Source organism: Pelodiscus sinensis, chromosome 4 (assembly GCF_052426305.1).
Source record: "Pelodiscus sinensis isolate ZL-2025 chromosome 4, ASM5242630v1, whole genome shotgun sequence".
In the NCBI taxonomy this organism is placed as follows: Eukaryota; Metazoa; Chordata; order Testudines; family Trionychidae; genus Pelodiscus; species Pelodiscus sinensis.
This window is the reverse complement of record NC_143055.1, coordinates 35,907,409-35,931,735: the sequence shown is the minus strand read 5'-3', so window position 1 is coordinate 35,931,735 and position 24,327 is coordinate 35,907,409. Positions and strand designations below refer to the sequence as shown.

The window sequence follows — 24,327 nt, the reverse complement described above, 5'->3', positions numbered from 1 at the left end:
GAAGCCTTGGGCTGGGCCAGAAGTAAGGGAATGCCAGGATGTGGCAGGAAACTCCAGTGAGGCCAGCAACACTCAGGAGTCCTGGGCTGGGCAGTTTCCAGGAAGCCCCAGGCCAGCAGCAGAGGGACCAGTGGTAGTTGGGAAGCCCAGGCAAGGCTTGCAGCAAAGGGAGCAGTGGCAGCTCGGAGCCTGTAGCCAGACACAAAACCCCATCTTGTTTTTCCACGAACCCCATCTTGTTTCCCCCCCCCCCCCCAGAGAGCAAGAGAAAGGCAGTCAGCCTTTGATGCCCTGGGAACACAGGTTTGCTGCCTGTCCCTGACTCTACCATAAACAGAAACCAGACGGTAAATGGGCTAGCTGACGACCCGGGGCCTCCCGTCGCCCTGATGGCTAGTACCAGTAATTGACACGCCTGCACTGTCCCAGGAGAGGAATCTTCGCCCATCACATACCAGAGGTGCCCATTGTCTGCATTTTCCCAGGTGTAAATTATGCTTTGCACCCTTCGTGGGAAACTTGGCATTCAAAGCCATTTTTCCTAATTGGCCACTTGAAACCAGGAAGAAGCCTACATGACCCAAGGGGTATAAAAAGAGGTTCAGCCGCCCACCCCATTTGAGCTCCAATCATCTATACCTGCTGGCAGGTATTGATTGTCTCCCGAGGTCTGTGGGACGCCCAACCTCGCCCTACTTCTTCCCGAGGGATTGAGAGAAAGACGCTGGTCACGCCAAGTCTGGAACGCAGGGGTGAGAATATATACCTGCTAGGTGTCTATTTTGCATGCATTTAATAAGAGCTCAGAGAACCAAAGGGTTTCATGGTACCTGTAAGTTACTTATTAGTGTAATTTCTGTCCTGTCCTTTGTAGTGGCTGTGTTATCTGTAACACAGCAGTAGCATTTAACAACTAAGTTTACCCTGTAACAATAAAATAGTAACTGTTTAAGCTTTAACCTGACTCCTTCAGTTGCTGTAACAGAACCAAGCACAATTTAAAAGAACTTCAGCCGGTCATAAGGGACTCACTGCCCTGACCGTCGGCTGACAGAATTGGCGTAGTCGGCAGGATTGTGCTACTGGTTCACATACAGCAACATGAAGCCTGTCATGATAGACATGGATTTTAGTGATATAGAGAAAGGGTTTGCCCAGGAAGGTTGGGGCAACCCAAAATGGAATAGAGAAATGTTAGAAGAGGATTGGGGAAATCCTGAGGAGTTGTGGGTACAGTTCTGTAAGTATAGAACTGCCTGCAAGCTAAAGAATGGGACAAAGCCTGAGTCTGTGGAAAGGAGCCACTTTCCATTTAGCAAGGAAAACAGGATCAGGCCCAGACAAGCAGGCAGATAACAGATAAGATTGAAAGCCTTGTGGTAGAACTGAGAAAAAGGCAGTAAGTACTGGAAATCTAAATCCTTAAAGCATACTTACAAGAGTAATATCTAAAACAAGGCCAGGTTTTTTTTTATTTTAGAGATAAGAAAGTGTTTTAAGAAAAGAAAAACACAGAGAATTTAAACTCTGCAGAGAATGGAGAGAATTGAGCAGTTGTGCAAATGCTAAAATGGTGTAGATAGAAAATTGTGGTTTCTTTACAGTCATTCTGAAGGAAAAATGGGCCCTTTTTCCAAAGGAATGTCTGTAAATAACCCAGGCAAATTTGACTCAAATCTGAACATTTGATTAGAGAGAGACTGTCAAAAGAACTCTAAAGGGAGGGGGTTCTATTGGAACTGAACTACCCCATTGAATAAAAAGGGAATGTAATTGTTGTACAGCTATGTAAAAATAGTGTAAGAAAGGTTCAGAGAGAATGTATGTGTATCTGTGTGTAGATATATATATATAGTGTAAATAATATGAAGTTTTAAGGTCCAGTAATCTTGTTTGTTTGTAGGTTTAAAACAAATTGGTTTGGTTTACTTTTAGTCCAAGTTGTTTAATGAAAGTACAGGAAAACTGTAAGCATAAAGAAAGAGTTACACTATATGCAAAGTTTAATGTGGCTAAGTAGTGTTGTAAACAAAGATTGCACATTTTCCTGTAAACTATAGAATGAGTAAAAACTGCAAACAGACTAAAATGCTGTGAGCGCTCCAGGAGCCACAACAGGTTGTGATTTCCTTTGTGGTGTAAATACCCTAGCTGGCAGCACAAAGAAGCTTTGCAGGTAATAGCTAAGTTTGATTAGCAAACTACCTAATATCAGAAAGTTCAAATTGTAGCCCTCCAGAAAGAAAGAAAGAAATAGGAGGTTGGGTATACTAGGAAAAGTTTAAATGTAAGCAGTCTTTTAAGAAGGCAGAGAGAAGACTGAGAAATTGGCATTTGTAAAAGATGTTACCCCTTTTAAACAAAATCTTGCAAAGGTTTGGGCATAGCCCTTGGTCTGATCAAGTGTTAATTGCTATCCATACAATTTCAGACCTAGAAGACAAATTGACTAACTTTTGTGGATATGTAAACCCTCAACTTCAAAGGAGAGGGAAACAGCTGCAGCTTTTGTCTTCTATGGAAAACCTGTAATGAGGTGTTCTTCAAAACTGACTGAATAAGAATGCAAACATGAAACTGGAAAAATGTAAAAGCCACAGCTGCAAAAGTGGAGAGGTAGAAATGCATGTCCCTCAGTACCCAGACAGAGCTAGATTCCCTTAAGGATGGGTGCTGAGAGTTAAAGCAACTCTCAGATTTATTTATTTTTTGTTTTTCTTCCCTCAGGAATATGTTTAAGAAAAGAACCAGGAGGTATGAGGCTTAGTGAACAAGCTCACCCTCCTTACCAAATTAATAGTAGACAAACCTGTGTCATTGGAAAAAGTCATTTAGCAGGAATTAGGATGGACCATAAGAAGGAAAAAGCATGTAAAAAAAGGGGAAGGCAAAAGGTTTGGAGCCCTATGGGCAGAGTTGAAGGAATAAGGAAAGTAGAGCAGACATTGGAAAGTTACTAGGAATGAAAAACATTTTCTTTGAAAGGACAAAGCAAGTGATTTGAGGGAATGTGAAGATAAAAGGTGGACTCCATGGGAGTGTGGAAGGGATTAAGCAATGGTAGTAATATGTGAAGGGAAATCTTGTTTTAAAAATGATACCTTGTTTCTTTGCAGCCTCTTCATTAAGCACTGTGCAAATCATGTAGGCAAAGAAACAATCAAATGTAAACATTTTGTCTATGGACACCTTTGTTAAATCTGCAAAGGAAAATTAAGGATTCTACTGAAACTTAATTGGTTAACTGCATAAAGGAATGAGCTATATATATTGTAACTCTATTTTGTGAATTTCAAATTAAATAGTTTTATTTTGTTTTGGATAATGTCCTCTTGCTTAAAATTGCAAACAGACAAGGCACAAATTGGTTAGTGCTTCTGTTGGGCATTCAACTTTTAAGGTTAAATTTAACTTTCTAGAAACCAAATTATTAGTTTAAAAATTCAAGCTTTGAAACTTAACTGTTTTTTTTCAAGGCTGACTTGATAACACTTTCGGCTTCAAAGGAAAGTGGACAGAGAAGGCTGCTGCTGTCTCAGCAGACTTACACTAACTCCTGTGTTATATGGGCTGGAGCCACCCAGTGGATAACTAACTGGGAAATAGAAGGAAAACCTGTTTGGAGATTGGAATATTGGAAATGGATATACCAGTATTCAACCCAAAATGCCTTAAGCATAGGTCATGTGGCAGCTCACCAAAAGAATAACACCCTGACTGCACAGCTAAATAACCTAGCAGATGCAGCAGTACAAATTTTTGCTGCCCAGGTGGATTGGGAACACCTGTACATTTGGCTACATGAAACCTTGGGACACACAGAGAGCTGGTGCGGCAGGCACATGCCAGGGGGTGGCCTATCACCCACAAACAAGCCAGAGATCTGGTACAAGCTTGCACCCTATGTGCTGAACTCAGGAAACATAACAGAAAGGCAATGATTTGCCAGGCTAAGAGATGGAAAAATACTATGGGCAACCTGGCAAGTAAAATATATTGGTACACTACCCACCAGTAAGCAAGGGTGGAAGTATGTTTTAACTGGAATGGAAATTGTTTCAGGAATTGGTTTTTGCTTACTCAACCCCAGTGGCAACAGGGTTGTTTACAGTCATGGGACTAAACCACTTAATAGCCCTGGTCCCAACACCCCAATTTGGGAACACAAACCCATGTACTGCACTCCTATAAGGGAAAAGGAGTCTGGACAACTGCAGATGCTGGGCTAACACCAATAACCATTACTGAGGCTTGGATTGTATCCAAGACCGGCAAACCTTATGTTTTCTTACAGGAAACTGAGGCAATAGCTCTAAACAGTGCTCCAGTGGGACGGATCCCTCCCAATGCTGGTGTGGATCTGGGAAACCACCATGAACTTTTTGTATATATATACCGCTTGCTGTTGTAGCGCTTGCAACCACTGTTGTTAGTTACAGACTATTGAAATGAGACATGGTACTCCAACTCGCCATGGTCTTCTTCCTCATCCCAACTGCTACTGCTGTACCAGAACACCTTACTTGACTCCTCTACTGGACTGGGAATCGAGTTTGTCCCTCTCAGCCCAAATGACTGGTGAAACAAAGTGACATCTTCCGATGGGGACCGGTATGGTTCGATGACAGCGACTACCGCAATCCTCTAAATAACTCTGGGGGGAGATTAAGGGGGGAGGCAAGGGAAGTGGCAACAAACGGTATGGGATAAGACATGCTGTAACTAAAAATGTAAAGCCTCATGGCTAGATTGTCTAGCCCAACACCTAGGACTTTCGTTAACTCCCTTCCTTCACTCTATTGTAAATACTATATTAACCATTTTACTTGTTGTAATTGCTTGCTGCATGTTTCTATGTATTGTTAGGCATTTTGTGTACACTGCTACCTCCTCTGCACAAATCTGGTATATGGCGTTGGGAAGTGATCCTAATCAATCCCTTGATCCAAATTATCTGATCAGACCCTGCTGATAGGGCGATTTTAGCTTCCTCCAAGGAGGGCAAAGGGTGCTGGCATCACCGCCATCTTGCGTTCTGGGACATAGTGAGGCGTGTCAAGGGGGTGGAATGTAGCCAGACACAAAACCCCATCTTGTTTTTCCACGAACCCCATCTTGTTTCCCCCCCCCCCCCCCAGAGAGCAAGAGAAAGGCAGTCAGCCTTTGATGCCCTGGGAACACAGGTTTGCTGCCTGTCCCTGACTCTACCATAAACAGAAACCAGACGGTAAATGGGCTAGCTGACGACCCGGGGCCTCCCGTCGCCCTGATGGCTAGTACCAGTAATTGACACGCCTGCACTGTCCCAGGAGAGGAATCTTCGCCCATCACATACCAGAGGTGCCCATTGTCTGCATTTTCCCAGGTGTAAATTATGCTTTGCACCCTTCGTGGGAAACTTGGCATTCAAAGCCATTTTTCCTAATTGGCCACTTGAAACCAGGAAGAAGCCTACATGACCCAAGGGGTATAAAAAGAGGTTCAGCCGCCCACCCCATTTGAGCTCCAATCATCTATACCTGCTGGCAGGTATTGATTGTCTCCCGAGGTCTGTGGGACGCCCAACCTCGCCCTACTTCTTCCCGAGGGATTGAGAGAAAGACGCTGGTCACGCCAAGTCTGGAACGCAGGGGTGAGAATATATACCTGCTAGGTGTCTATTTTGCATGCATTTAATAAGAGCTCAGAGAACCAAAGGGTTTCATGGTACCTGTAAGTGACTTATTAGTGTAATTTCTGTCCTGTCCTTTGTAGTGGCTGTGTTATCTGTAACACAGCAGTAGCATTTAACAACTAAGTTTACCCTGTAACAATAAAATAGTAACTGTTTAAGCTTTAACCTGACTCCTTCAGTTGCTGTAACAGAACCAAGCACAATTTAAAAGAACTTCAGCCGGTCATAAGGGACTCACTGCCCTGACCGTCGGCTGACAGAGCCCTAAGCCAGGCCGAAGGCAGGGGGCTGCTGGCAATAGTCAGGAAACCCCAAAAGACACTTGCAGTGGCTGAGAACTCCAGTGATAGTGTGGCTGGTGCCTGGGAGTCTCAGGATGGGCCAGCATCTGGGAAGCTGTGCCAGGCTGGTGGAAAAGGGGACGGTGGTGGCTGTGAAGTCCTGGTGGGGCCAATGGCAGTGGGGCTCACAGCAGCCAGGAAGCCCCTGGGAGGGCCAGTGCCACAGAGGAGGGGAGGAAGGGAGGAAGGAGAGAGAGGCAGCGGCCAGGATGCCATTTCCAAGAACCCCAGCTGGGGCCGGAAAACCACATGAAAGAGCCTTGGCTGGGGTCAGAAACCTAGGGCCCCAGCAGCAGGGGAGGCAGTGGCAGGGAGCCCTGGTAGACCAGGAGCAGAGAGTGGGTCAAGGGCCTGGAGAGGAGCCCAGGAGTGAGGCTGGCAGCTATGAGGGAAGCATTGATCTCCCCTGGTCTGTCAAAATCCTTGGTTTAGGACCACTCAGCTCCTGAGGGTCTCAGACCAGGAAGGTCCGAACTGTATTGTTACAAATTTTGTTCATTTTTCTCCAATCTGTATATCACTAATTTTATCAATAAGGATTAAGTCTATGCCTGCCTCTTCACATGCTGTGGCATGTATTGATATCAGTTCACTTTTAGGCCCTGTGTGCTTTAAATTGTGTAATCCCTTATGGCCCCCATGTGATTCATAGTCATATTTTGTTTTTTCCACTGTTTACACAACTCCATATGTGATTCTTTTCAATTTATACCCAACAGTCTCCTCCATTTTCTCTTGTTTTAATAGCATTCATCACTGGATGCAAGAGAGTTGACTACAACTTAACTTGAAGAAGACAGAACTGTTATTTGTCAGGCTGAACACGTCTCTCCTGCTTGTGCTACAGATGACCTCCTGCTCTTAAGTCCAAGCCTTCCTCATCATATACTTTTTCCACTTGTCACAGTGGCCCACAATGAATATGCAACACACTTTCTTGTATTGTACAAACAACCTCCACTACTCTCAGTACATACACAACTTGTACTGCTTGAAGATTGAGCATTCAGGTTTCATAGTTTTGCATCATATGGTCTGTGAGAAGGATACAGAATCCTTGGTGTGATAGGCAGAAAGTGCAGAGTCCTTGGGGCAGAGTTCTTTTCTGCTGGAAGAGTTCCAGGAATATCTTCACTCAATAAATAATCAATAATCATCAGCATAAAGGAACTGCACTGATAAAACCTAGCTGAGGATCTGATACAAGCTTTGACACATTTACCTTTAAAAGCAGATTGATAAAGGTTTATTAAGTGTTAGGACAAATGATCTTCCTCATAAATTTCAAGAAAATATGCTAATTTGACATGCTTGGGTTGACATAAGAGCTGGTCAAAAATAATTGATGGAACAGTTTTCAGCAAAAAATACAGTTCCATTGAAATCAAAACATATTGTGGGAATGTGTAAATTTAAACATTTTCAAAGCAAAAGTGTCAAAACAAATAGTTTCAACTTTGATGTTTCATTTACAGAATGTTAAAATATTTGGTTTCAATGTTAAAAATCGTTCGATAAGATAAAAATCTTTCATTTTGATTTTCTCACTTTTGTTAATTTTGCTTTGGCTTTTATATTATATCTTTCACCATCATTGAAACAAAATGATTTAGCATTTCCATGTTGGTTGTTGTGGTTTCTCCCCCACTCCCCCCCCCCCCCCCACATACACACACCATACACAGCCCATGGGAAAACCCTAACATTCTATATTTTATTTTAGCAAGAGAGTTGTAGCTTTATTAATATCCCATTAAATTAATCAATAATCTTCATTAAATCTGTCTTCACTGCAAATTTAGACAATTTTAAGACTTGGTGATAAAGCAAAAGGATGTCAACAAGCTCAAGCAAATAGACAGTAAGAATCTGTAGAGGATAATTGGTATTTTTAAATTAATTTTAAAGTTATCATAATTACTGTTTAGATACTAAAATATGCATTGGAGTCAATATGGCATTTTATAATACATTATGTTATACTCACTGTCAAATGTATGTGCCGCATTGCATGGTGGAGTACCTTCTTAACACCCTCCTAACATTTGGGTGTTGTTATATCCCTTCCCGCCCCCATGTGCCAGATCTCATAAAGTGCTCAAAACCCTTGATTCCCATTGTCTTCAGTGGCTCTCAAGTGCTTAGCAACTTACAAGAGATGATCAGAACCTTACAAGATAGCTCACAGCTATTTGTAGTAAAAAGAGATTCTCATTTTAAACACAACATCATATGACAAAGTGGAGTCGTATCATCTGGTGTTGATGGAAGACAGCACAAAGGAGAGAAGGGCAACCAGAGAATAATGTATCTACAGAGAATTCTGCTTCTCAAAAAAAGTCTATAATCAGGGAAACAAAGTATGCATACATTGTATGGAACTCTATAAAGACGGTTTCCTAGTTTTTCACCCTTGTTCCCATAAATGTCCCCATTAGATTATCTTCCTTAGCTATTTGCAGTGGAACTGTAACCATGTTGTTTCTATGATATGAGAGAGACAAGGCAGATGAAGTAATATATTTTACTGGACCAGCTTCTGCTAGTGGAAGGTAGAAGACTCTGAGCTGCACCACGTTCTTTAGGTCTGGGGAAGAAACCAGACAGGGCTAAATAACACTTAAAATATTGCAAGAGACGACTTAAAATGAAGTGGTCTACTGAGGTTTAGATTGGTAAGCATTATTACTACTGTTGAAAAAGAGCATTAAAAGTGATGGGGGGCAGGTAAAGGTCAGCAGCTCAGTGTAATGAGCCATAACACCTCTGTTTCTGTTGAGTTCACAGTTTTTAGTGTCTAGCAGAGTTATTAATTTAATCTGTCATATCTGGCTTCTGAAGTTTCCTTTGACAATGAGTACTAAGAGGTCAGCTATAGAGTAAGTGCTTTATGAAAAATGTTTACCCAAGGTTTATATGGTGTCATTACATCTGTTGCTTTAGAAAAATAATCAATTGTGAAATCCTCAATGAACATTATATCCACCACCGTCCACCTCTACCACCAAGAGAACAGCTTTATAGTCCCGGAAATCAAACCATAAGGTAGTGTGCAAATCAACCAAAAAGGAGGCACCATCATAATTCTTAATCATGATGACTGTGTCAACAATGTCAATGGCCAACTCTCTGACACACTGTCGAGGTGCGTTCCGGAGTGTGCCGCCCAGGAGTGGGGCATACTTTAGGCCTCCCTGGTCTGGTCCCCAAAGTATGCTGCCCCTAACTTAGGGGAAATACAGCCCACTGGCCAAGTCTTAAAGTCCAAAGCCCCTGTCTTAGGGGAAATACGGCCCGCTGGCCTAGTTCTTTATACGTAAGCTATGTGGCCTAGTCCTTTACATGATCCCACACTCGATGAGGGTCTGGGAAGCAGGGGTAGGGGGGGCCCGGGCCCTCCGTCTCCACCGGGCCCCAACCAAGGGCCCTATCAGTGGCAGGTGGCTCCCACCACTGGCTCGGTGGGGAGTCTTTCCCAAAATGCACCGAGCCTGCTGGGGCTTTTCCGGCTCCCCGCCCTGGGCTGCTTCCTATCCCCTTCCCCTGAGTTGCAGCGGTCCAACTTGTAGGAGTGAGTCAGGCAGCAGTAGCGGCGGTTCCCCACTCGGCGTCTGGGGTGGCAGTGGCAAGTGCACCGCCTGTGTTCAGGGAGGCGTTACAGCGGCTCCGGCATTGGGGTCGGGCCCAGCAGTGATAGGACACGCACATGAGGCCCACCATTCCCCTTCACAAGTGTGTGGCCATCGCTCTCTGGAAGCTCTCCACGCCGGATAGCTATCGATCCATGGTGAACCAGCTTGGTGTGGGGAGATCCACTGTCGGAGCAGTGCTCATACAGGGTGCAGGGTGCGAGGAGGGGATGGGATACCCTAGGGAAAAGGGGTGGTGATGGTGCGACTCCCCTCCCTGGAAGGGTTTGGTCTGTCCTAGCCACACTACAGACTGCCCATGGTGGCCAGAAGTGCAGGGGGGGTTGCTCCTGGGAGTGGGGGCATGGGACAGTGGAGCACTCTCAGTCACTCTGTCACTCCAGTGACTCTCCATGGTTTTGTGTGTCCCTCTGCAGGTAGTCAAGGCCATCTATTGAGTGTTGCTCCGCAGAGTCATCCACCTCACCGATTTGGATGCGGTGATTGAGGAGTTTGGCGCCCTGGGCTTTCCCACCTGCGGGGAGGCAATCGACAGGATGCACATCCCTATCTGTGCCCCAGACCACCAGACCTCCCTCTACATCAGCTGGAAGGGATACTTCTTGGTCATCCTGCAGTCTGTGTCTGACCATTGGGGCCAGTTCATGGACATCAGCGTGAGCTGGTCCAGCAAAGCACACAATGTGTGGGTGTACCGCAATTCCTCCATGTGCCAGAGGCTGCACGCCGGGACTTTCTTCCCCGACCGCCCCATCAGGATTGGGGACATGGACGTGCCTATGTGCCTGGTGCGGGATACGGCCTACCCACTACAAACCTGGCTCATGAAGCGCTATATGGGACACCTCAACCCCTCCCGATAGGCCTTTAATGCCAAGCTCAGCAGGGCCTGCATCATGGTGGAGGGGGCTCTCGGCCAATTGAAGGCCCATTTTAGATGCCTCCTCACCTGCCTGGACCTCTCCAAGCAGAATATTCTGCACATGGTGGCAGCATGTTGTGTGCTGCATACTTAGTATGAGAGGGAGGCTTTCCTTGCAGCCTGGATGGCAGAGGCCGACCACTTGGCTGACCTCTACATGCAGCCCTATATGGCTGCCAGCCGGGAAGCCCATTGGGGGGCTGTCCATACCCGGGAGAAACCGCGGGAAAACTTACATCCAGAGGAGGAGTGAAGTCTCCCTGGTGTGCCCCGCTGAGGCCTTGTGCCTTATTCCACTCTCACGTCCTTCCACTTTCCCCTCCCTAACCCCCCTTCCTGATGTAAAGTAAAAACACATGTGTTGCCAAAAACAAACTCTCTTTATTAACCATAATTGGAGTGAGGGGGGAATGAGGGTGGGAGAAGGGAGGGGGAAACCTGGGAGGAGGGAGCTGGAAGGGGGAGGCAAAGGAAGGAAGGGGGAGGAGAAGTTCAGGGTTGGGGGTCTTTCTGGTCCACCTGTCTCCCAGCACTGCGGGTGTGGGAGGGGAGGGAGGAAGAAGTGGGAGGAGGAGTAGAAGTGGGAAAAGGAATGAGAGCTGAGGTGACCACAGGGGCTGGAGCAGCAGCAGCCACCAATCTCTGCACCAGGGTCTGCAGGTGGTCGCAGATGGCACGCCCTTGGTCAAGCAGCTCCCACAAGCTCTCCTGCCACAGCTGCAGGTCTTCCTGCACCCAGTGCTCCTGGCAGCAGACTTGCCTTCGCAGGAGCATGAGGTGCTGCAACTGGTACTTCTCCTGGTTCCAGGTCAGCCTGCTGAGGGCCTGGGTCTGGGAGGATGTCCTGGGCGGGGTGGTGCGCCCTGCACTAGCACCTGCTGTAGCTGTGGAGAAACACGAGAAGTGATCAGTTATCCCTGGTACACAGAGGATGAAGCCCAGCCCTCCTCTGCAAGCCCAGCCCTCTTCTTTGCCCACGAAAGCTTATGCTCCTAGACTTCAGTTAGTCTATAAGGTGCCACAGGACTCCTCGCCGCTTTTGCAGATTCAGACTAACACGGCTACCTCTCTGATACTTAACCTCTAGCTGTCACCTACCACGATACACCAGAACATATATAGGGCATCATGAAACAATTATAGGCCATATTTGATGGGGAGGGTGTCCTGAAATAAATATTTCCTAATTACTAATAAAGACACAAACAGCAGAGAAAGGCTTTGGCATCTCCCTGTTCATACAGCCTTTCCCCTCAGCCTCTTCCTACCCACAACTGGAAGTGGCTGTAGCCATCCGCATCTCAAGGAAAGACTACATGTTTTCCTACAAGATATAGTCTAGCTCAACAAGAAGTTACAGGCTTGCTGCAGGAATTACTAGATGACATTCAATGGCTTGTGTTACACAAAGTGAAACTAGATAACCATGATCCTTTCTGACTTAAAAGTTATGAATCCATGACATGTACATATAATATACATTGAAAAGGATTGTGACAAATGTTATAATATTCTTACTACCTACGTTAGGAGTGTGTTTTATTAGTGTTGCTATGAAAAAATCAGGAACTCCCCCATGACTTATCAAGGATACTGTGATGTGGGGAATAATTAAACAACAGGAAAAGTTGGAGACCGAAAGTTTCTGGGGCTCCCAGGAAGGCCATCAGCTATAACTTGCCAAGAATCTCCTGTTTCACCCATCCTTTTAATTCAGGGGGGGAGGAGTGAGGAAAGAAGCTATTCCTAAAGTGACTTCTCTCAACACCAGTTCAGGCAGGGAGGAGAATAATATAATGGCCTTCAGATAAAATGAATTGTGTGACAAAGGGAAAAGGAGAAAATGGAAGGACAAAGGCACAAACATAGAACTATAGATTGGGGAAAGATTAAAGAAATATTAATGAAGGGACATGATTATGTAGGAGTAGGGGTCTGAGTAACAGGCTAAGGCAAGGAACTGCTGAAATGTTTCCCTGATGCCTCCCCCCACCAGAACCAGAGCTGTAACTAGCATTTCAGTGCCTGGAGTGAGCAAGCGTATATAGCCCCCTACCAGAGATGACATCTTGCAGGAGTACTTGGGTGCTGTGGCAGTCCTTGGTTTTCTGGTTGTACCCTTCTCAACCTAGACAGGCTGGGTGGCTCACTGAGTTCCCTGAGTCCCATCACTACATGACACTGGCCTGTCTGTTGCAAGCTCATGGCAGATGCCTTGCTTACCCTGCCCTGATCACACATAAAAAAAACAACAAATGGTCTGTTAGCACTTTTTAGACTAACAAAATATGTAGATGGTATCATGAGCTTTTGTGGTCACAGCCCACTTCTTCAGATGACAGGAGTTATGAGTTTGGGATATAAAAACCCAAAATAAATAGGAGAGGGACAGTGTCTGTCTGTGAGGTCAGAGCAAATCTGTTTGTATCAACCTCAGCCTGGACCAATCCACAAGGGAAATCTGGTTGTATCAACCTCAGCCTGGACCAATCCACAAGGGAAATCCACTTGTTGGACACTACAATCCACTTGTTGGACACAGTACAGTTAAATAATGGACAAATTTCCACCACCCTATATCAGAAACCCATCGACTGTTACAGTTTCCCTCATGCTTCCAGCTTCCATCCCAGACACGTCTCAGTTGATTGTATACAGCCAAGCCCTATGATACAACCGGTTTTGCTCTGACCTCACAGACAGAGACAATCACCTACAGGATCTTTACAGAGCATTCCTGAAACTGAAATACATACCTGGGGAAGTGAAAAAACAAATTGATACAGTCAAAAAAATACCCAGACATGAACTACTTCAAGACAGACCCAAAAGAGTAAATAACAGAATTTGTCTTTTTGTTGCCTACAGTCCACAACTCAGATCCCTCCAACGCACTATACACAATCTACAACCCATCTTGGAAAATGATCCCCCACTCTCAGAGGCCTTAGGAGAAACAGTTCATCCGCAAATTCAATTCACATGCTAATTGACTCAATCATGATATGGGTTGTTTGGGACACTACCTACTTAATAATCACTGAAGGTGCTAACAGCTCTCTGAGTGGTATTCTTCCTGTCGACTCTGATTTTTATCTGCTTAGGTTTAAGTACCCATTCTCCAGATACTTAATGATGCTCTGTCTTCCACCCCCCTTCTTTTTTCTTTCTCTCTCCCCTCTCCTTCCCCTCTCCTATTTCAAGTTTTCATATCCCTTACTCATAACTCTGGTCATATGAAGAAGAGGGCTGTGCCCATGAAAGCTCATAATACCATCTACATCAGGGGTTCCCAATGTTGTACCTGTGGGTGCATTTATGCCATGGCACCCGCTGGGGCATTTATGTGCTCCCACGCCAGTGTTTTAAAAGCAGTGGTCTCCAGAGTGGGGTGCACGAGACTATTGGAGGGAGCGCATGCCGCTGTGCAACAGCTGAGTTCTGTCGACGTTATGTAGACAGAACTCAGCGGTAGTGTAGACGCAGGTATAGTTTTGTCAACAAAAGTCCACTTTTGTCGACAAAACTCTGTAGTCTAGACACACCCCTAGAAATGTTGCCTAGAAAATATGATGTGCTGATGCTCAAACACATCTAATAATTCTGGACTTTTTGATTTTATCAAATAAGTTTCCTCCGCATAGAACCCTGTCAACTATAGGAATTAAGTTTGTTGTCTAGGCAGAAAAATTATGTGGGGAGTGACTTTTCATAATATGCTATGTGACTTCCACCCAACTGAGAAAAATCTTTGAACAGAAGAGTGTCCTGCAGAGAAGCCTAAGCTACAAAAAGTACTGTCAAATAATGTGAGTACATGAAAATGTGATTGAAGGGTGTGATCAGAATGGTTTCATAATCTTCTGTCTATTGCACAGTTACTACTTGGTTATCTGCAAATGCATGCGGTTTAAAATATTATTTTATTAGGACTGTGAAATTAAAACTGCATTCTAAAAATCAATAAAGTCCTGGAAGACTTGAGGAAACTGTTTCACAGTTTATGTACCAAATCAAAAATGGTAGGTCATCTTGACTGCATCATGCATGATTTATGGTTATTATTTTTGGATCACATAAGCTTGGGTGGTTTAGATGCCATATGAATATCCTGGAAGACTGTAATATGCATCTGGGGACACTCAGAACTGTGAGCCTCCGTGCCTCACCAAGAATGACTTTTTCTCGAGATTGCACTATGAGTCAGTTTCTTTTCCCACCTTTCTGCGATCCTCAGCAGCAAACTTCTAAAGCCTCTCTGACCTGAATCTTACCTAGTAGATAACAATCAATGATGTCCAGCCTCCTTCTAACATAGAATCACATAAAGTATTTTGTTCACTGCTCTTTTAAAGCTTATTAACATTACCGCGACATTAAAGCTTATTAATTTATTTGGGGTAAACAGACCCTTCCCTCCAAACACAGCATCAAGTTTGTTTATAGTAAAAGTAAAACAAGTTGGTTGACAAAAAGATATTGGTTAAGTGACATCACATAGAAGGAAGGAAGATAGAAATGGTTACAAACAAACTAGGGTAAAAATAAGCTTTCTAATTGCTATCACCTAACTTAACCTTCAGCAGTCTGTTCAAGGAAGTTTCTCACTTATCTTCCTTTCTCAGTAATATTAGGCTAACTCTTAAGTGTGATTTCTTTCCTCCCCACCCCAAATCCAAGGTGTTTGTTTTCCATGTCTCATTAGGTGACAGAGAATCCAAAGTCTTTTTGTGCTTTGTCCTTCGAGCTCAAACTCTCCCTTTTTAAGGGGTTCAGTTTCCTGTCTTCTAGGGGGTACTATTTCATCATAGTGAATATGTCCCTTGATTCAATATGATATATTTTGCTGCAATTTTACAATGTAAGCATTCTCTTCCTAGAACCTAGAATAAAAATTAATAGCTCATTGAATTTGTCACACCTGAGGTGTTTCTCAACTCCTGCTGATGTGCCTTATTTAAACACTTTTTAATCACAAATCTCAAAGCAGAATATCAGTGAATATCTATAATTCCCCCACACAGCATTAACTCATCCTTTTTGTAATTTTTTGATTGATTAATGTGTTGTTAGTTTTGAAATTATATGTCAAAAGAGTTATTTTTGTATACATAGAATTGCAATTAGTGGGGTATGAACACAGGGAGTGCCTAGGGACACAAAAACAAAGTTAATGCCCCAAATAAATATCAATTTTATGAAACAATGATGCAACCAACGAATATAGCAATAGCGGAGAAAAGGATGGGAGGAAAATATCAATGAAAATTATATCACATGGTTACGCATGTTAGACTTTTTTCTTGTTGCAAAAGCTTGGCTGCATAAGGCACATTATATCATCCTGTTCCAATGATTTTTTTCTTGGTTAATTGTTGGGTATGTAATAACCGTGTCCAGCCAAGATAAAAGTAATGAATAATGAAAGTTAGACAGGAATTTGGGAAAAGAGGAACAGTAAAATAGTCTTCTAGCTGGGATTATCAAGGTTAAACACAATTTACCTATTTTTTAAAATGATACAGTAAGATAGACTATATTGCCTAGCACACTTTTTATTTGAATTAGTAATGGTCTCCAACCCAAACTCATGGCTCTATAATTTGTGATTGAAAGACTGTGCTATAATTTCTTACTTTCTGTTAACTCTAGAATAGCTTCATGTTTATGTTAAAAGAGACAGAAATAATGACAGAGATGAAGACTTAGAATATGAACCAAAGTCAAATTAATGTTATAGAAGGACTCCTGTTGACTTGAATAAGCTTTAAAGCAGGCCCTTATTGTACATCTCTGTAGCACTTTTTCATCTAAAGAATCCTAATATTCCTTAACACATTTATATATAATTTTTTGCAATATAGCTATATCTAGTGTGTCAGGTAAGTAGACATCTTAAATACACATTGTGGAGAAGGAAAATACTGACTATGGATGCCAGAACAAACTTTCAGTTTACACTAAAATAGTCATAATGTAGTACATTGCAAGCAGAGCCTCTGTTTTTAATATCTCCTCTGTCTAGACATAACACAATTACACAATGAGTTGCACAGAACGAAATTTGTGCACACCTGAAAGAAAGGCTGAATCAACCCTTTCAGAATCTGAACCTGAGGCTCTTGAAAGTTTGATATTTAAAATCTGATGCTTAAGCTTTTACGTAATTTCTTATAGCATTATTGCACATCAGTATAAATAGACGAACAGTTACTTTATTACAAATATAGCAAACAACTATATACTGATAAATGATAGTGTCATACATTTTGTCAGGAAAATCCACGTTGATACCACAGTTGGAACTTTTTAAAATATAACACATGCTATAATTAGCTCTTACAGAATAACTGAACTAGGATGCTCATGAAAATAAGATACATTCAATTAAGATTGTATTAGATATTTTTTCCAAAATAAGCAACTTCTCCTCTTCTTTTTTTTATAAATGGTTTTATTTTTCTTATTTTTTACTAATGAACAACTTGACTTCTTTCTCTCTTCCCCCCACCTCTTCCCAACAAGAACCTCCACCAAAATGGGGAGGGAGAGTGGGTGCTGCCAGCCTTGCTCCCTGACTCAGAAGGTCCTGGAAGAAGCAGACTTTTTTTAATCCCCTCATTCTTGGATGATGAGTCAGCCACCACACTTTTACATCCTCTCTTTCTCCCCTCAAGAATGGCTCTTTTCTTCCAAAAGCGGCGAGAAGTCCTGTGGCTCCTTATGGACTAACCGAAGTGTTGGAGCATAAGCTTTCATGGGCAAAGACCCACTTCGTCAGATGCATCTGATGAAGTGGGTCTTTGTCCATGAAAGCTTATGCTCCAACACTTCGGTTAGTCTATAAGGTGCCACAGGACTCCTCGCCGCTTTTGCAGATTCAGAGTAACACGGCTACCTCTCTGATACTCTTTTCTTCCAGACAGCCCAATACACAGTTCCCCACCGCCAACTCCTTGCTTTCGATGCAGGGTGGTAATAGTTGGACAATTCTGACTGGCATGTGTGTGTTGCAGATTACCCCAAAGCTCTGTGGTTAGGGCACTAATCTGCTGCAATAAATATTATTTATACAAGATAGGTCAGCTCCAACAGAAGAGGCTCATCACAGAATACCCATATTTGGCTTTCTCCTGGGCTATAGCAGATCTACCTTAAAGTCCCTGCATCAACGAAGACATAAAAAAAGACTTAAACTGGGTTGACCTATATCCTAGGTAAGCATCCCACCACTAGGTTATTCTAGAAGACTGTCTCTAGACTGGCCAGTTTTTCCGGAAAATCAGCCGCTTTTCCGGAAAAACTTGCCAGCTGTCTACACTGGCCGCTTGAATTTCTGCAAAAGCACTGACTTCCTACTGTAAGAAATCAGTGCTTTTTGAGGAAATACTACGCTGCTCCTGTTCGGGCAAAAGTCTCTTTTGCGCAAAACTTTTGCGCAAAAGGGCCAGTGTAGACAGCAGAGATTTGTTTTCTGCAAAAAAGCTCCGTTCACGAAAATGGCGATCTGGGCTTTTTTGCGGAAAAGCGTGTCTAGATTGGCCACGGACGCTTTTCCGCAAAAAGTGCTTTTGCGGAAAAGCGTCCGTGCCAATCTAGATGCTCTATTCCGAAAATGCTTTTAACGGAAAACTTTTCCGTTAAAAGCATTTCCGGAAAATCATGCCAGTCTAGACGTAGCCAAAATGTATAAACTTGCTTATTTTTATGCAGGAGACACTCAGCAGGCAAGCTTAACAAATGCCTACGTGACTGAGTCCTGCTGAAGAAATAAATGGAGGAAACAGCTAACTCAAGAATTCTGACTGGAGTTTCAGTTTGACTGAGGTCACTGAGCAGCACATAATCTGTAGAGCAGCATCAGGATTTAGGCAGATTTGTGCATGCCCACACCTGGAAATGTACACACCTGCATGCTTACAAAACACAAAATACTGAACTTCAGCTGTAGTGTAGTAAAACAGATCAGAGGCTGAAGAAAAAATGGAGAGGATCTATCAGATTCTTTCAAGTAGTGCTTATTGCACATCAACATTTGTTTTGCCATTGCTTTCTCACACTTTCTATGGCTGGCAAAATTGTTTGTGTGACAGGTATTCAAAATTATTGTATGGCAAGACACCAACAAGGAGAGGTCTTAAGACTTGCAAAGCTTTTCTTTGAAATAGAAGTACAATAGGAAAACAACATTTCAAAAATAAAATAGTTGATCAAGATAAACAAAAAAATCCAACTTGGTTTAGATTGAATATACTAGCCACACACAGGAGCAGAAACACTGTACATACATGATATAAATGAACGGACATGACTGACATTATTGTACTGAGGACAAGTCATATACCATGAATAACAGGGAATTTCCATCTTCTTTGTTTTAGCTGTCCTTTCCTATAACAATTTGTGGAGGGGCTGTTTGAAGTGCTCTCCTCTTGGTCTCTCTATCCCCCTTATTTCCATATATGTTTTGATGTTAAGATTCTACAGAAATAAAACAGCCATCTCCCAACCACCACAGGCACATTGGAGAAGCCCCAGGCAGCTTTAATTTTATTCATATACCATCTCCTCACAGATGACACTCACATTCATGCCTCATTTCCACTCCTTCCTATTGATGTCATCATTCACATCCTTTGTTGTTTGACTGATGTCTCATTATAGATGATTCAGATTTTTTCTTCTTTGAATATGGATGAGACACAGGTTTTATTGATCATCTCTTGTGTCTGGCACTTTTCAGAATCCTAATTTATTGTTATAAGTCTTCTCACTCATGCCACGTTCCTTTAATATTCAACTCAGTTTTTCCAATACCTGTTCAAAATGGGGTGTTAATGAAGGCATGTCATAATCAGTTATTTAATTACCACTGCCAGGGAGTGTCCAGTTACTACAGACATTGGTAAAATGTAATCCACATAATTTATTCTATGCAAAATACATAAATAACTGACCAGGCCACTAGCCAATATTCTGGACTTTCTTGTCACTATCTCCTGGCTAGTTTAGAGCAATTCATGTTGGGCAAATACATATGTATATATACACATATATTATAGATACTCTTAAGGGCAGCTGAGGAAGGTAAGATGTCTTTATATATTAGAAATACAATCTAAAGACAGAAGAAATTGCTATGCCCCCTTAAAAGCTGAAAAGACTGAATGATCTTACTGAGTGATCTTCTTACTAAGGAAAAGGTAAATGACAAGCCAATTTAATTCTTTAAAATAATCCATCACCACCCCATGCTTTGCCAGTTTTCATGACCCTTTTTACTGAACATTTTAACAAGTTATTATCCATTGAAATTATATACTTTCACAACATTTTCACATATTTTGGCAGAAGGCAAAATTTCATGACATTGCATGCAAATATATATCCATGTTGAATGTGAACTCTAGTATTCAGAGAGCATGTGGCTATTTTGAAAGCTTTTTGTGGGTTAGGAGTTAAAAAAGGGAAAGAAGAAGGGAAGTTTTTGAAGAGGAGCAAAAATAACATTATAAATAAATATAAATGAATGTAGCAACAGTATGAGTGGTGGTGATTGGGGTTGCACATCCAAGTGGCACATACATATAGGTCAAATGTAAAATAAAAAACTACTGGATCCCTCCCCAAGGCTATGACTTTTTAAAATTTTGACACAATGGAGTTGTTGCACCCCCTAATAACAGGGTTACCTAATTAAGGGGCAAAAATCCATTATAAACCTTTAAGTTTTGCTGTCACTTTTAAGGCCCAGCCATAGGGCAGAGTTACTGGGGTTTGTTACAGTAAAACTCTTAAGAATTAGCAATTGGGCTTTTTTAGATACTTATAGGCTGCGTCTAGACTGGCAAGATTTTTCACAAAAGTGGCTGCTTTTGCGCAAAATCTTGCCGCCTGTCTACACTGGCTGCGAGTATTTGCGCAAGAACACTGACTTTGTACTGTACAAAATCAGTGGTTCTTGCACAAATACTCCAACGCTCCCGCTCAGGGATAAGCCCTCTTGTGCAAGTATTCTTGCACAAGACGGCCAGTGTAGACAGCCAAGTTTAAATCCCCGCTTCATTAACTACTTCGGTCGTCTCCATTTGCATCCCTAGTCCAAACTAGGGATGCAGTGTAGACGTACCCTAAGGCTTTAAAGTAGTGGTTCCCAAACTTTTCGGCATCATGCCCCCCTTTTGATTTTTGGGAAACCCTCATGCCCTCTACCTCTTCTTTACCATCATCCTGCCCTCCTTTTAACAAAAAATTCAATTTGTAATTTACAATTAAAAACAAACACAAAAACTTGGTATAAAAATTATTTAAAATTAAAAATATGCACAAATAGTTTTTCTTGTCACAAAAATGTAATACAAATTTAATTTAACAATAGCAGAAAAACTGAATTTAATGTGAAGGATGATGCTGCATTTTCTTCATGAGTTGGGAAATCATAATTTTGAAAGATGAAAGTGTGCAACGTAAATCATTTTTGACATCCAGTCAATTTCTTCATTTTGTTTTTAATGTGACTAAGCTTGAAAAGCTTTTTTCCACAGAGGTACATTGATGAAAATGGAAGAATAATACATTGTGCTTCTTCTTCAACTTTTGAATACATTTGGAAATATTTTATCCAAAATTCCTCCAAGCTTATGTCTTCAAAATTATCTTTCGCACATGAATCATATTTTATTTTGAGTGCTTGTTCTTGCAATACTTCTGGCAATGAATTTACATCAATGTTGAATCGATTTCATACTAATTTATTAATGGGGGTTTCCAGAAACATTGTCAGTCCAGATAAAACAATTTTGTTCTTCACATCCTCTTTATAAACTTCTTAGAAACATTCATTTTCAGTGAGTGATTAAAATGTCAAAAAAGATGAAAAGTTAGGCATCTGAGCATGTGTTCAACATTTCCAAAGCTGGATTTTTTTTGTATATGCTTTGATGGCATCGTGGTGCGCTATAATGCTTGCAGCTTCAAATTGAGGTTGTTTAAAGGTTCAAAAAATGTCCACGAGGTATGCCAGTGAAAGTTAAAATGTTTGGTCTGAAAATGCATGATATAACTCTTCTTTCTTCTGTTGCCTGAGGAAAATTTCCACATCGTCTTTCAGTTTGAATAATCTCGAAAGCATGTTACCTTTGGCAAGCCATCGTACCTCCATGTGAAACAAAAGAGTTTTATGATCCGCTCCCAAATCCATGCAAAGAGCATAAAAAAGTCTCATATTTAAAGCACTGTTCTTTACAAAATTGACAATTTTGATGGCCAAACTCAATGAGTCACATAGGTCATCTGGAAGGGTTTTAGCAGCCAACACTTATCTGTGTATTACACGGTGAGTTGTGGTTATGGCTGGATTTTTTTTTCACCAATGTCACAAATCCCGAGCAAAAGCCAAGCATTGCTAGAGCACCATCTGTGCATACACCAACCAGTTTTCACCATGAAAGTCTATTTTCTTCAAAAGAATCGGAAATTGTTTTCATATCAGACCCCTTTGATGTGGTCAACAATTCCTTCAAAAAAAAAAAGAGTTCTTCTTTCACAGTTCTATTGTTAATGAATCAAAAGTAGACAAGCAACTGACAGCACTGTGCTACATCAGTGGTATCATCGCACTGAATTGCAAAAAAAAGGAGAAGCCAAAACTGCCTCCACAACTTGAAGTTTAAGATGTTTTGCCAACTCATTGATGGGACATTTCATGGAATTGTCATAAAGTGAAGTTTCTGATAGTTTTTTCTTTCTTTCCACACCAAGCACAATATCAGCTGCTTTTAACAAGCAAGGCTGCACAAGAGTTTCTCCGATTTTGTGTGCTTTCTTGGTTTTAGTGATGAGCAATGACAGTTTCTAAGATGCTTCTTCCACTTTGGCCAATACTTGATGAAAAGCTCCAGTAGTGTCCAGCTTCATGTGTTACAGATTTTGAAGTTTAGCAGCAAAAAGCTCTCTTTTGGTTTCTCTGTCAAAGCACTGTAGTTCTTTATCAAATGTCACTCAAGACGAGTAGGTCTCAAGGCATCATTGCTAAGAACTGTGTGGTATACTATGCATTAAGGATGATTGGTCTCTTTTTTTCCTATGACAGTGAAGCCATACCTAATGTAGTCTTCCTTTTCTTAACCGGAGCCATAATATATTAATTAATTAAAAAATCAATAAAACTAATTTTCCCAGTTAGAATAAATTTAATAGACACAAGTTACTTTGATAAGTTATTGCAAACATTTATTTACTATTACTATTACGTATGGACGCATGCTGCCTTATTTATACCCCAGCACCAGTAACCATGCAAGACCGGTTACCTACTCCCATGATAGAACAGTCCCAAACACTCCCACAAGCATGCTAGAAAGTTTGAAAAAAGTTTCATTACCTTGTACATCGTTCTTTGGCCTCTCCACCAACCGAACTGGTACCCCCACATGTCAAAAGGCATAAAATTTGAACAGGATCACAAGGAAAATACAGTTTCTTGCCATTTCAACCAGAAAGGACATTGTCTCAACGACTTAATTACCTGCATCCTGCTTCAAAGGCCTTTTAAGACTGCACTTGAAAGAGAATATCTGAACTGTTATTCATGCTTAAATTCCACACTTTACACCTGAGTCTGAATAAAGAATCTAATTATCTTACCCATTACAAAGATAGCTTCCCCAATTATCACCTCTAATATCATTAGCTCACAGACACTTACCTCCCCCACCAAACCCCATCTGTTCTGAAATTTGATTTGTCCTTTTCATATGTGTTCACTTTTTTTTAATTGTATCCTTTGGTATATATGGTTGTGACAATTTTCTTCTACTATTTGATCTGAGGAAGTGGGTCTGGCCCCCGAAAGCTCATCACCTAGTAAACCATCTTGTTAGTCTTTAAAGTGCTACATAGTCCTGTATTTTTTTTCAGCTATGCTTTAGAGACACTGAGCTGACTGTGGTCCTTCAGCTTCTTATTATCAGGGCTCGCCAAACCTCGCCGAGCCCCTCTTGCCAGCCGCGCTGTCCAGTGATCTGCGCATGCGCAGATCATTCTGCACATGTGCATATCACCCAAACCCAGCTCTTCTGGGTTGCAATTATTATCTGTTGAGCCGTGCTTATTATTATAAGCCTTTTAGGCCCCTGATTGGCAGGTTTCTCTGCAGCCATGCTAGCCTCCTTGGAGGACTTCTCAATGGCCCTTTTCTGGCCTCAGGGCCAGAAATGCCCTCATCACAGACAATTAATCTAAATTTAGAGAAATATCTAAAATAGGATTAAGAGCTGCACTTCTGTTTTATCATACAACTGGCATTCTCTCTTCTTTGAAAACACCAATGTGTAGTGTATCTTGTTTCAGCCATCACCCTTTGCATTTCTGTGCAACAACTGAATAGTGAGTTACCAGCACCCCTTTACTTAAGAAATGAGAGGGAAAAGATCTCCACATTCAGTAATTTCTCTTTTCCCTGGCCTTGCTAGTCTATTGTGCTCACATTCTTTTTCTCTTTCCAACTTTGCATGTCTATTCTTCCAGTTAATGGATTTACTCCTTAACTTTCTCCCTTACTCAGATTGATTTAGTAATTAGCCTCAGGTTCTCTCAAGCAGGTTCTTCTATAGAAAAACTAAATGGATTTATACTGACCAGAATGCTAGTTCAGTTGCTGGTTCCCTGCATTATAAAATGCTGTGTATCATAATATTTGATTAATAAGCATTTGCTGGATAAGTTATTATGAATAAATGA

At 41.9% G+C, this 24,327-nt stretch overlaps 1 long non-coding RNA gene across 1 annotated transcript in view; it reads left to right on the top strand.

Moving 5' to 3' along the window:
• The window catches only part of LOC106733005 (uncharacterized), a 239,376-nt gene extending 230,200 nt beyond the window's left edge, over nt 1-9,176 (top strand). The window contains exon 6 of the long non-coding RNA XR_001369252.4: nt 6,763-9,176. This is a non-coding gene — a long non-coding RNA (uncharacterized LOC106733005). The remainder of the gene's footprint in view (nt 1-6,762) is intronic.
• Nucleotides 9,177-24,327: the final 15,151 nt, after the last annotated feature.